Source organism: Oxyura jamaicensis, chromosome 2, assembly GCF_011077185.1.
Source record: "Oxyura jamaicensis isolate SHBP4307 breed ruddy duck chromosome 2, BPBGC_Ojam_1.0, whole genome shotgun sequence".
In the NCBI taxonomy this organism is placed as follows: Eukaryota; Metazoa; Chordata; class Aves; order Anseriformes; family Anatidae; genus Oxyura; species Oxyura jamaicensis.
The window spans coordinates 89100023-89112326 of NC_048894.1; the positions used below are offsets into that span (position 1 = coordinate 89100023).

At 45.0% G+C, this 12304-nt stretch overlaps 1 protein-coding gene and 1 long non-coding RNA gene across 5 annotated transcripts in view; both read left to right on the forward strand.

Moving 5' to 3' along the window:
• Window positions 1-12304, forward strand: part of FHOD3 (formin homology 2 domain containing 3) — a 410832-nt gene that overhangs the window by 84727 nt on the left and 313801 nt on the right. The gene's annotated exons all lie outside the window — the stretch shown is intronic.
• On the forward strand, window positions 6209-7008 carry LOC118162044. Its single transcript, XR_004748265.1, has 2 exons — window positions 6209-6733; window positions 6817-7008. It is a non-coding gene; the product is annotated as an uncharacterized LOC118162044 (long non-coding RNA).

Below are 12304 nucleotides of genomic sequence, written 5' to 3' on the forward strand. Positions count from 1 at the left end.
TCTGAAAATTCTGAGCTTTTGTTTGTAGGAAACGTGGGCTCCCAACATGCTACTTTGGCCTATAGATGATTTTATGCTGAATTAAGTTTTTCCTTCCTTTGCCTTCGTAATTACTATGAAATGATGAGGCAATTACAGCTAAGAGGCCTACCTGTGAAGCACGGTACCTGCTTGCTGGGGAGGAATCAGCTGTGCCGTGACGGCTATGTTCACTCTCCAGGGATGCTGCAGAGCCTCCGGCGGTCATCTGCGCGCTGAATTTAAGCTCGACAGGAGGTTCACTCTCTTAAACACTGTTTGCACACCTCTTTGAAATGGTCTGTGGACCGAAGCTTGAAAGCTGGCAGTATCACACGTGACAGGTGGGAGGGCCTGTGCCGCAGAGCTCTGCGGTAGGGTGCGGGTATCATCACCTGTAAGGTGGCTCCAAGCCGGCAAGCGCTGCCTGCAGCTCTGTGAGGTGCAGCATGTGCTGTGCGCTGCAACGTGGAGACGCGCTTCGGATACTTGCTGTGACGATAGTGGGTTTCTATTTCCAGCTGCCATGATACAGTCTGCATTCCTCCCCAAATCCCTCTGTTTCGCTGGAGTGCTGCTCGGTGGTTGAAGTCATCAGAGGGTTGCCTGAAGAGCTTGCTTGTACGTTCTCCGTGTAATTTTAGCAGACTGCTCACATGCTTAGTTATGCCAGGCATGACACTGGGGAGCATTTATTATCTTTGGAAACTGTTGACATGACATAAACATATGGGCTGGAAACTGTTCTGCAGGCTGATGCTGTAAGCAGTTGAAGTCAGCCTCAGATAAAAATGTCCTATCTGCTCTCTGAGCAGCTGTTTCATTGATAAGTGTGGTGAAGTTGTAGTAGGCTCAGAGGGGCAAAATGCAACGCATAACTTCCATTGTTTTTCATTTTATTCTGCTTCTATCATACGAACTTTTAATTAATAACGATAGTTAAAAACTTGCAACAAGCCCAGGGCATTACTTGGTGCTCTCAGTTTCCAACCCTCTCTTGAGCCCCACTTCGGGGCAGACGGGAGAATCTTTGCAAAGGTCAGGAAGAATGAACATCCTGGTAATTGTTCTGAATGCTTTTTTCTTTTTTGAGTGCTGGCCAATAATGGCCAATTAAATTGTGGAGCAGAAGTTGTAGCGGTGCTGAAGGTAAGGCGGTTTTGGGGAGTCTGCTAGTCAGAAAGGAGTAAAGTGTCTGCAGTTCCCAGAAACAAAACAAATCTCCTTGGATGATTTCAAACTGAAATCATGACCGTTTGGAAGCAAGAGGAGTGTCGGTAGTGTAAAATTAGCACCAGTCAGATAAGGGTGGGGACTGAAATGTTAGTCGTGAGCATTATTTGATAAAGTAGCAACAGGATTTCATTTCGTGGTGTGAGGGCTCTCTGAATTCCTGGCTTATTCTGATATTTACGTTTATTTCTTTATTAGAGCAAAAAAGGGGGACTGGGGAGGGAAGGGTGTTTGTCTGTAAGTATGGATGCACTCCTGTTTAAAAACATGTATAAATGTGTTGCCACGAAGAAGCCAGAGCCTTGGAAAGATTAAAAAATGTACTTTGGTTGGGGTGTTGAAAGAAGAAGCTATTGTTAGAAATACAACACCAAGTGGGATTTGAAAACGCCTTTCTTGCCAGGGACAAGAATAAATGCCGTTTCATTTTCTTGCTCCTTATTTCAATAGGAAGGGTTTTGCCTTATTCTTGTGGGAATGGTCACGCTTTTGAGCAGATTGATCTCTCTTTAATTAAATTCTGGGGTCTTTATCACTGTCCAAATCGCTAACCAAAGTTTCCATGTAACGAGTCTTTCTTAGAGAGATGGGCAAGTTGTTTGTGATTTTATTTCTGCAAGAGCTTTTTGGAGAATGCTACAATGAAGACAAAAGGTCAACAAGGAAAAAATGTTTGATGTAGCTTGTGTTCATAGGAAAAGGAGAGAGAAGAGTAAGACCAGCTTTAGGCCCCTTTGTGCATTCCAGTTTGAGGTTTATGTTCGGCGTTCATAAAGATATGATCAGGCCCACGTCCTTAGAGTTTGTAGTACTGCAGGTGGTTTTATACAAGGAGATTCTGAAATCATACGGACGGTTCATGAAAAGCCATACCTATTAGTAGACAACAGAGCTGGAGGAATAGACCGCGTGTTGCAGAATAGATCTTTGCATACCGTGAGTATTGCTCCATCCTCTGTCCTGTGTACAGGACTTCTTTTTAAGACCCTGAAATGTTTGGATGCAGCCTTTCAGCGTGAAGAAAGGCAAACCTCTCAACTGTTTCTCTTTTACTGTGAAAAGCAGGATTCCTTTGCTTATTCAAACCCCAGTGGGCTCTCATCAGCTGTGGCTTCGCGTTTTAGATCTAACAGCCCCAAACCAAATGGAGACTCTCAAAATTACCTTTTATAATGCTAAAATTGATGGGGCTGTAAAGCTTCTGGGTTACTCTCATACTGTACTTCTGCATTTCTGGATCCTTGTAGTATGCTACAGAGATGTTAGCTACGATGTGGTGGCCAGGTTTTGGCAGTGCTCCATCACTTCCTAGAAGAGCTAGAAGTCTGTCTCGACATGCAAGCAGTAGGCAGGCAGCTGTGCTGTACTGGCTTTCCTGTCATGCTTTATTTTCCGCGTCAGAATTGTTGTTGAGATTTTGCATTAAGTGGTGAAAATAGCTCTTCTTTCCTTGCTGTGGTGTGTGTGTGCTCTAATCAAGAGGCAAGAGCTCCATTCAAAACTAACCCATTCTTTTAGTTGGTTCAGAGACTATCTGTTGCATGTTTCGTGTTTACATCTGCGCCTGACTTCACTGGGCCACCCCGAGAGCTGAGGATACAGCTGGGTTCTGGACAAGAAGCATCTTTCTGAAGGGTGGGTTGTTACTCTATGAGCACAAGCCACCTGCTTGATTTAGTTTTCTGGAGTTTGGGCTTTTTATCGTGTTAGGATGCAATGTTCAAATGTTAAGAGTACTTTAGCGTTTGTATTGAGATTCCTCCTCTTCTGGTGATCATAAAACGTTAAGGACACGAGGAATGTTAAAATACTTGCCTGAACAACTGCTTCATGCGGAGTATCCAGCTAGTTGCTATTTTATTCTCTTCCTACAATCCTCGTGATTTTTTTGTAGGTGCCTTTTCCCAGCGTTGCCTACAGAGTGCTGCCCGCCAGCCTTGCAGTCCTTGCCATTCCCATAGAGAATTCAGAAATGTGAAGACAAATGAGTTAACTGTGAGGCAGGTGGGTGGCAAAGGTTTCACTGAGTGCTTTGAATCTGCAGGAAGACCCCTGTCTTTTTGAACCTGCAAGAAGCCTTCTCTGCAGCAGAGAGGCTCCTTGCGGTGTTCTGCAGTCCCAGGGATTGCGTGCAGAAGGGGCGAACTGTGTTGAACACACACCACCTCTCCTCCTGGTGATGTTAACTGCAATTAATGTAAGGCTCTTCTGGAAGCACTCAAAACCTTTTATCCAAAAGGCAGTGCAAAATGTCCTGCAAGCTGGCCAAGTGCGTTTGTGGGGCGGGCTTGTGGCGTGCGCGCGCGCAGTTTTACCGTCTGCAAGATAACCAAGTCTGGGAAGTGCTCGTCAAGCCTGTGGATGGGCTGTGCCTGCTTTCGGTGAGGTAGCACATGGAACACCAAGGTGGCCTTTTCTTTTCTTTACAGATAGCAAAGGGCTGCTCTCAGGACTCCTCAGACGATGTGCCTAGGCTCCCTTGTGCCAAGTGTTTTGGTAGAGCCTTTTGTTTGCTGCTTTGATTTTAGAGTTTGGTTTTCTCTTTTTTTCATTGCAAGTACCAGGAATAGTTAATTCTTTGGTTTGCAAGATGACCTGTGGGAAGATAATTAGGAGTTACTGTTTCAGGTGTCTTCTCAGTTCTTCTGATTCAGTTGAAGGAAAAAGAACCTGCATGGATTTGTATTGTCTTTTGGAAGTTAAGTGCTGGAAACAACGTGGCAAATACTGGAACTTCATATGCATGGGCTAAAATCTCTTCTGTTCACAGATGTTCAGTTTCATCCTCTTCATTCTTTCAATACTCTCATTTTACTACCACCTGTTTATCAGGACGTCTTCTCCAGCAGGCAAGGCTTCCTGGGTGGTTAGAGCGAAATATTCTCGCTAACAGTCCTGCAGTGCCAGAGGTGGGTCTCCATTTGGCCTCAAGTGTGTATTTCCCACTTTGTTTATCATGTTTAGTGAATGCATTTTTGAAAAGAGGAAGGGTTTTTGTAATGATAACAATAAAATTTAGCTCAGTATGCTCACATGCAGTGACTTAATACAGCCTGGAGGTCATTGCTCCATTTGTTTCCGTAGTGCCAGACGCTGCGAATACCCACTCTGCTAGTTGGTCGGGGCACCCTCCTGTCAGCAGTAATTCCGTGTGGCAGTGGGAGCAGTTTTAGGTGTGTTCATCCAACTGGACTTCTCCAAGCAGCATCGTCTGCTTTTCGTGCAAATAGAAACGTGCAAATCCTAAGTGAGATAAAGTAATAAGAATTACAGTTGCACAGTTCCGTTGTTGTTGTTTTGTTGTGTTTGTGATCCATTTCAAACAGCTCTTGAAATGAGCTGCTCTGAGCCAGGCTTTGACACGAGGCGGCTCTGTGACGAGTGCTCGCCCTCTCACAGCAAGGACTGGGGTAAAATGGGGCGATCTGATGAACCTGCCCTGCAGCGTGCCATGGAGCTGGTGAGCATTATGAGGGCAGAAAGTGAGGAGCTCAGAAACACCGTGGGGGCTTCCTTTCCTCTCCGCCTGCCTGTGTGCCCAGGGGGCTGAGTGTTAAACCTCCATTTCACTAGAAAAAAGCTAGTCCTAAATCCTGCTTATGCTGTCCCTGCTGCTGCTGAAGGGGAACTAATTGCAAAAACCTGCACTCTGAATAACTTGGCGAATAGCTGGGATTTACAGCGTATGATGAACGAAACGCTCCTGAGATCACATTTTCAAACTGCTGCAGCCTTGCTAAGCTCCAGTGCTGTAACGTGCTGCTGGAGATGAGAGGACACAACACAAGCACAGACTCCTCCACAGACTTTTAGCGTAGTGACTGGTGGGTGCATGTATGAGAGAGGAGAAGGACGAACTCCTGGCACTGTGTGGCATTCGTTACAGTGTCCTTACACTGGGTAATTTTGTCACACTTAGTACTATTTCTCTGTGTATGCTCCTCACAAGGAGCAGGAAGGAGTAGCTTTGCACATGCTTGCTGTTTGTCCCGCCCATGGCTCCTGTGCCAGTGTGGGATTTTCAGCGAAGAAGCCTGGCTGGGTTTTGTGCCATCTGCAAGGCAGAAGCGCTGCCACGAGAGGCATTTTGAGAGTGGTGGGCTGGCATTGATGGAACAGTGGCTCCACGTGGGAAGAACAGTTTGCAGAACAAGTCACAGAGCTTTGAAAGCATTGCCCTTGGACAAGCTCCCATGTCTTGGATATGCATTTGAAGCAGTTCTTTGTAGAAGTGCCTGTGTATTTTGTGGGGTTTGTGATCTGCAGAACTCCAGATACTTTTTAGTGTTTCATGAAAATGGTTGGATCACTGCACATCGCCCAACTTCCCTTTGAGTTTCTGCGGATTCAGGGTGCTCCCAACGTGGCTGGCCTGAAGAAACGTTCTTTCCATCTACTACGAGTCCTTTTATTTCCACAAGTCCTTTTATTTTCCATGCGTCCTCGTTTGGGAGGGAAGACAAAGACTTTCCATAAGTCCATCGGATGCTGGGGAAGGAGCCCTCAGCATGGCCCTGCTGCAGGTATTGGCGTGATGCAGCAGGTCGTGCAGGAGATTTGGTTCCTGTGGCTGAGGCCGGTGCCAGCCAGGAGTCAGCCAAGTCCCGGCTTCCCAGCTGGACCTCCCTCCATCACATCCAAGACTTGGAAGTAGCATCCTGGAGAAGAGCGTGTGCCATCCTTCCTGCTTCCCGTGTGCTTACGGAAAGGGGCACAGCCATTTATTTTGCTCCCGGTCCTTGTTAGTTGAAGCAAATGCCTATAATGCACGTCAGAGCGAGAGGCATGCAGAGTACTGATGTACATGTGCTGGTTTGCAACGTGACTGCCTGATCTATGTGGAACCAGGACAGGGACGTGAGACACGGGATGGGGTTGACAGCCAGGGGGCTTGGCACCGGGGCAGCAGGTGGAATGCATTTTTCCCTGCTTTGTGGAAATAACCTTGTCGAGTGACTGGGGCTTGCTGGCTGCTCTGAGTAGAGATGTATGTATTTGACCTGCTCGGGGTGTGTTAAGTGCCTTGCCACAAAGCCATCGATGTTCTTAGGATCAGGCCGACATTACTTTTTTCTTCTGTCTCCTTCCCAGTGCCTACTTGTTTGAAGGCAGCCTTACTGGTCCAGAGTTGCCTTTGGTAAGATGTTTAATGGCGTACTGCTCCTGCAGCATACCCTACAGCAGAAAGTGGTTTGTTTTCTGGTTGTTGTTGTTTGCTTGTTTGGCAAGAAAGGCCCTCCCCCCCTCTCTTCCCCCTTGATGGATCTATTGTTTTGTCCTGATTTCTCCCTCTCTCTAGTGCCAAAGCATCACGCGTTAAATGTGAGGCAGCATTCCTGCTGAAGCAAAACATGAATAAAATGTGTTCATGTTTTGTCTGACCTTTTGGGAAACACTCCCGTGTATTATAGTTGTACAGCCTTTTCCACTTAATTCCTGTGCTTTGATTGTTTTGTAAGTCCCTTAAAATGACAAACTTAAAGTGAGAGAAGTGCCACTTAGCAGCAACAACAAAAAACCTTTCTGAGGTTCTTACTTTGCTGAAGGCACGTTGTGGAGTATGAGACATGCCTGGCTGGAATAGCATCTTACACCAGGAATAGGAAGGCAGTGGGACTAGTTACTAAGTCACTGGTCCTCCTGCCAGCATCTCGCTTCTAACATGTGTGCTCTATTAGAGCCTGAATTCTTCCTCGCTCTGATGTTGTTTTCACCCTGCCAAAATAATAATAATATTTAAATTAAAAACAACAACAACAACAAAAAGGATGAGGCTTGCTTCATTATTGGTGCTCAGCTGTTGCATGCAGAACAAAGGGAATAAGAAATCTCAGCCAAATCCCAGGCTGCCAATATTTGTTTCATGATGGGGTTGATGGTGTTAATTTGAAACAAGAAGAACAAAAAGCAAAGCATGTTGATGTGTAACAGAAGGACAAACGCAAACAATAAAAGAATGTTTTCCTCCTGTTCTCGGCCCACCATCCCTTAAGGTTTCAAAAAGACGTTAAAGCAATTCCGCGAGAACTGGTACACAAATGCCTTTTCTGCGCAGCTTCAGCCAACGAAACTGGGCCGAGGTGTGTCGCTGAGCTGGAAATCTTCCTGTGAGAGAGGCAGGAGAGCTTCGGAGCTGGAAGCTGGCAGGAGGGGAGGGCATTTTGCACCAAGATACAGCTGGAATTAGCCGCCTGCTGCTGTAACAGTCTTCAGTATTGTTGCCTTCAAGTGTGTAAGTGGTGAGATTTTTCATTTGGAATTAATAAGTGACAAATCCTCTCAAATCAGATGAACTAGAATTTTCTTCCTGGAATGTTATTAGGAAGTCTTGAGAGTTTTCAAGAAGAGGGTGTGCAGCATTGATGGGGCCATCGGAGAAATTGGAAAACCAAGTTCCAATCTTTTTGTCACTCTGAAGCTTTGTATTCCTTCTGGAAATTTGCCTTCTTTTTATTAAGGAAGGAAGGATTTCAACCAAATTTGCCAAAAGCACTTGCAGAATAGATTTCTAGAAGCTCTGTGACATCAGTTAGATACACCTATCGATTCATTTCTCTTGCAAGCAAAGAAACCAGTATTTTGTGTGACTGGCTTCTAGGATTTGCCTGAGCCCAGCCTGCAAAGCAAACAACCTGCGACAGCCCCCAGCCTGCAAGAACAATGAGAGAGGAGGAAAGCTCAGCATCAGCAGAGGAACGTAATATTGAACAAATGCTTGTTAAATACCTCTCACGTCGATGTTTCTGAACACTTAGTTGAATGTTCAGAATGTTTAAACAACAATCACAAAATAATACAGGCAGCCAGTTACGGCAGCACTGCAGTTTTGGCAGTTTTCTCCCCAGCCCCCCTGCACCGGTCCCTAAGATGCTCACTTTCTCGGTATTCAGAATAAAACATGGTTCTGCTGGAGGTTTTAAGAAAGTTGGTCTTGGGTGTAAGCTAGCAAACTTTGAGCAGCCCCGGCAAGTGCTGCAAGCGGTGTGAAAGAGCGGTGAAGGGACTTTTGTTTGCCGCTTCCTGTGCGCTATTGTGCTGGTTTGCTGCTCAGTGAATAGTAGGTAGGGATGGAAAAGAATAAGCCAAAATAATGAACAGCAGAAGGCTCCTAGAGAGATAGGTTAACGTCTCAAATCACTGAATGGCTCAAAACTGCAGGCTTGCTGTTGTCAACTTTAATTTTCTATGGGTGCATTTCACACGTTGCTTGCATCGATCATCTGCAGAAGAGAGCAGCTAGCGAGCCTTAACCCTTTGTGCCACTGCATTTTCTCCTTATCTTTACTCTGTGCACTTCCTTGTGCTGTCTTCTAAGAGACAGGCAACAAAAATAGGTGCTTTAACTCATCATAAGTCAACAATTCCATCATTCAGATCCCTCATTTGTGCTTTCTCTGAAATACTGTTTGTTTGCTTGTTTACATCGTCCAGGTGAGGATGAGGTTTGTTTCTCTTTTGGGAAGAGCGCTTTGGAAAATTTTGGCTACTTGGTAGTAAATATGTAGACAGAGATAGAAGGCTGCCGCTGTTCTTTACCTTTTTAATAAACACGGACATCAAACATCAATAATGATTTAATGAAGAAATAAAGATTTGGTTCAGCAGGTGGTTTTTTTGTTTGTTTTTTGCCTTTTCCCCCGTGTGACCTTGCCATGAATATCACTTGTTTATCCACGTGCAGAGCGTCCTGGAACTGTATGCTCACCGAGCTGTCATTTCGTGGTGAATGATGACATGTATGTGAGTTTAACATAGGAACTGCTTTTTTTTTTTTTTTTTTTTAAAAAGTCTTTTAATGGAATATCCTGATTTACTTTAGAGCTGTTTATTTCTTTGCACTTGAATGAGCTCTGAATGGGTTTTAATGCCATTTAAAATCAGAATGTGAGCACAGGTGCAGAATTTGTGGTGACTTTATTGACCAAATCACATTTTCAGTAGGAGCATTGGTAGGCTTTGTGCAAACATAACCGTGGGGCACTGACAGGAATAAAAACTGCTCATGTTCACCCAAAGGTTTCTGACTTTATGGCCAAATACGTTACCTTCATGGCGCAGTTGTGCGTTGCAGCAGTGGTGAGGCTTCACGTTACGTGACTGTGCCGCAGATCTATTTGTTAACAGCCCTTTCAAGCTCAGCATCGGGTCAGGCTGGCAAACGGAGCACGGCTCAGTCACCGAGTCTGCTAACACACCCTACCTGTCCTTGCTGCTACGGGGAAAGGGTGAGCTGGAGGACCAGCTGGGGAGTGCGAAGGTGGCAAGGTTGCGGAGCAGCAGAGATATTGTGAGAGCACCTATGCTCTTACATGCCAGACAGTGCCCCAAAGCTACTGTAGCTTTTTGTGCCGGCTCGTTTAGGCTGGGTGGGCGTTATTCTCGTAACTAACAGTGAGGTTGTCCAGATCTAATGCAGCAGTGTGCTCCTCTGCCTTGCACGTGGGGTCTGTTTCTGCCTGGGGTTGCTGAAGAGCCCTTGGTTAATGCCTCCCGAATGAAATGTGCTCGAGATGGATTTCAGATAGGTGTAGAAACCAGGAACAGATGGTATCGTGAGAAATGCAGAAACTCAGGTGTCAGCAAATTTCTCTTGGCTTCTTGGAAGCTCTTGGTTTTGGTACTGTCGGTGGTGCCGGGCATCAGAACTGGTGTGCATGAGGGGCTTTCCCTGGTCTCTTCATTATGAGTTGTCACGGTGCAGCTAGGTTGAGTTGTCCAACGGCCAAGCTGCTTACCCTGGAATGCTTTCTTCTTCACCTGTGCAAGAGTTGTGTGTGTGTTAAATATCTGCCTGATTCAAATCTGGAAGAAATGCAGGTTCCTTAATTGCAGGTCATCTACTGGTATCTATAGAACTGCCCCGTGGCTAATTCTGTTTGGATATCTCAAGGAAAACGGGCTGTAGAACAGGATGACACAAAAAGCGGGGATGTGACCCCACAGAAAGAAACCCATGTCTTCAGAGGAGCTGTTGACGAAGCGGTTAAGTAGCTTTAATGCCATTATGCCAGAGATGAGTGAAGGCTAGGCTGCTTGCTGCAGTAACTGAATTTGGAAAAAAGGGAAGGTTGGCTTCCTGAGCACACAGCAACAAATGCGCCAGGCTTAAGCCTCAAAAGTTCACTATTGACAAAAAGTGTATGTACAAAGAGTTTTATTAAACTAGTGTATTTATTCAGTGCAGTGCAGCAACTCTGTTAAAGCATTGCAGTGTATTCTGCTGACCGCAGTTTGCTGATCACTGCTGAAGTAGGGGATCTAAGGTGGGGATCGAAGACGGAATGTAAAGTATGATATCAGGGGTTCTTGCTTTGTTTTTACTTCATAATTTGCTATTTTAAGCAGCGGCTAAGTTTCTCATGAGAGGCTCAGATTTTTCTTGTTTCCAGATATCTCCAGTGCCATCAAACTGCAGAGCATTATAATGCCATATTGTAGTATTGTTTATCAAATTAAAGTTGAAGCATTTATTCCTAAGCTGTTTATCTTGGAAGCTTGTTACTTCTATTTTAGTCCTGAAGAAGCATTTGAATTTCTTCTATGTTTCCGTATTTCTCTTAATTGAGTCCATTGCTCTGATGTCTTTTCCTACAAACCTTGCTATGAACAGGGGACTGCATTTAAAGGAAAATAATAACAAAAAAGAAAACTGGGGGCTTCTAATGTTGCTTGAGAAGTCATGTCACTTTCAGAACACTTAAGCATTTTCCTTTTGAAAGCCTGATTCCAGTGGGGTTTGTCCCCGAAACTGAGATGTTTAAAATCTCACCTCATTTTCCCTTTTTCTTGCCCTGCCTAGACCAGTTGAAACAAGTTTCATAATGCCAGATAATATAATGAAACTCATCTGTGCACAATAGAAACCAATCTACCTTCAGACATGCAAGGTAAAAGCTCTCAACTGCCCTGTGGAAGTGCCTACCTTGACCACTACGTGTGTAGGATGCACACAAAGACCAAGACTTGAGTTGTTATCTAACACCAGCCTTACTGCTTCTGTCGGAAATTTAAGGGTTCTTGGAGCATAGCAGTGACCTCCACAGCATGCCAATGGAACCGCCTAAGCGCAGTAAAATCTTGCCACACATAGATGCAGTTCTATTGAAAGAATGACGTTCTGTATCAGGAGTTAGTCCTTGCTGAAAAGAAGTGACCCCTGCTAGCTGAATTCCCCTCAACTCTAATGCTCTAATGCGACTGCAACCACAGAATCACGGATCCATCAAGGTTGGAAAATACCTCCAAGACCATCTGGCCCAACCATCCCCCTACCACCACTGTCATCCACTAAGCCGTGTCCCCAAGCACCACGTCCAACCTTTCCTTGAACACCCCCAGGGCTGGTGACACCACCACCTCCCAGGGCAACCCGTTCCAGTGCCTGACTGCTCTTTCTGAGAATAAATGTCTCCTATTTCCAACCTAAACCTCCTCTGGCACAACTTTTGGCCATTCCCTCTAGTCTTATTGCTGTATCCTAGTCCTGTGAGAAGAGGTAACCAACCAAAACCAAACCAGCAACAACCAAACAAAAAAAAATAATGAAATCTAGAAACGTGACCTGTTCAAAAACCAAAATCTTGAAGCTTACACCAGATTTCAGAACTGAAATTTTGAACCAAAGTTTTCCATTTGTATGTTCCAGTAATCCTCAAAATGAAGACTGAGCTTTCATTTCTTGAGTGATCAGACTGTGAGAAAAATCTCAAATAATTTCCTTCAGACAGGATCTTCTGTGAAGTTACTTTATTCACGATTGCAGTGGCGGGCGTCCTGTCAGTCAGGAGCGCATTTTAGTAAGCAGATCATAACCTTTTATTCCCTATTACCCGACGCCTGATCACCTCCCCCGTTTCCTCACAGGCTGAGTACTGCAGGGTCACAAGCTACTCAACGCGCCTCTATACCACATATGTACAATTTTTCTTTTTTTCAACACTTTAATTTCTCCTTTCTTATGTTCTGAGAACTTGTGATCTTTGTTTTACTGTTCTCACACTGCTCATCCTGTTTCTCTCGAGCTTCTACCTTATTTTGGAACAGTGAGGCCTTC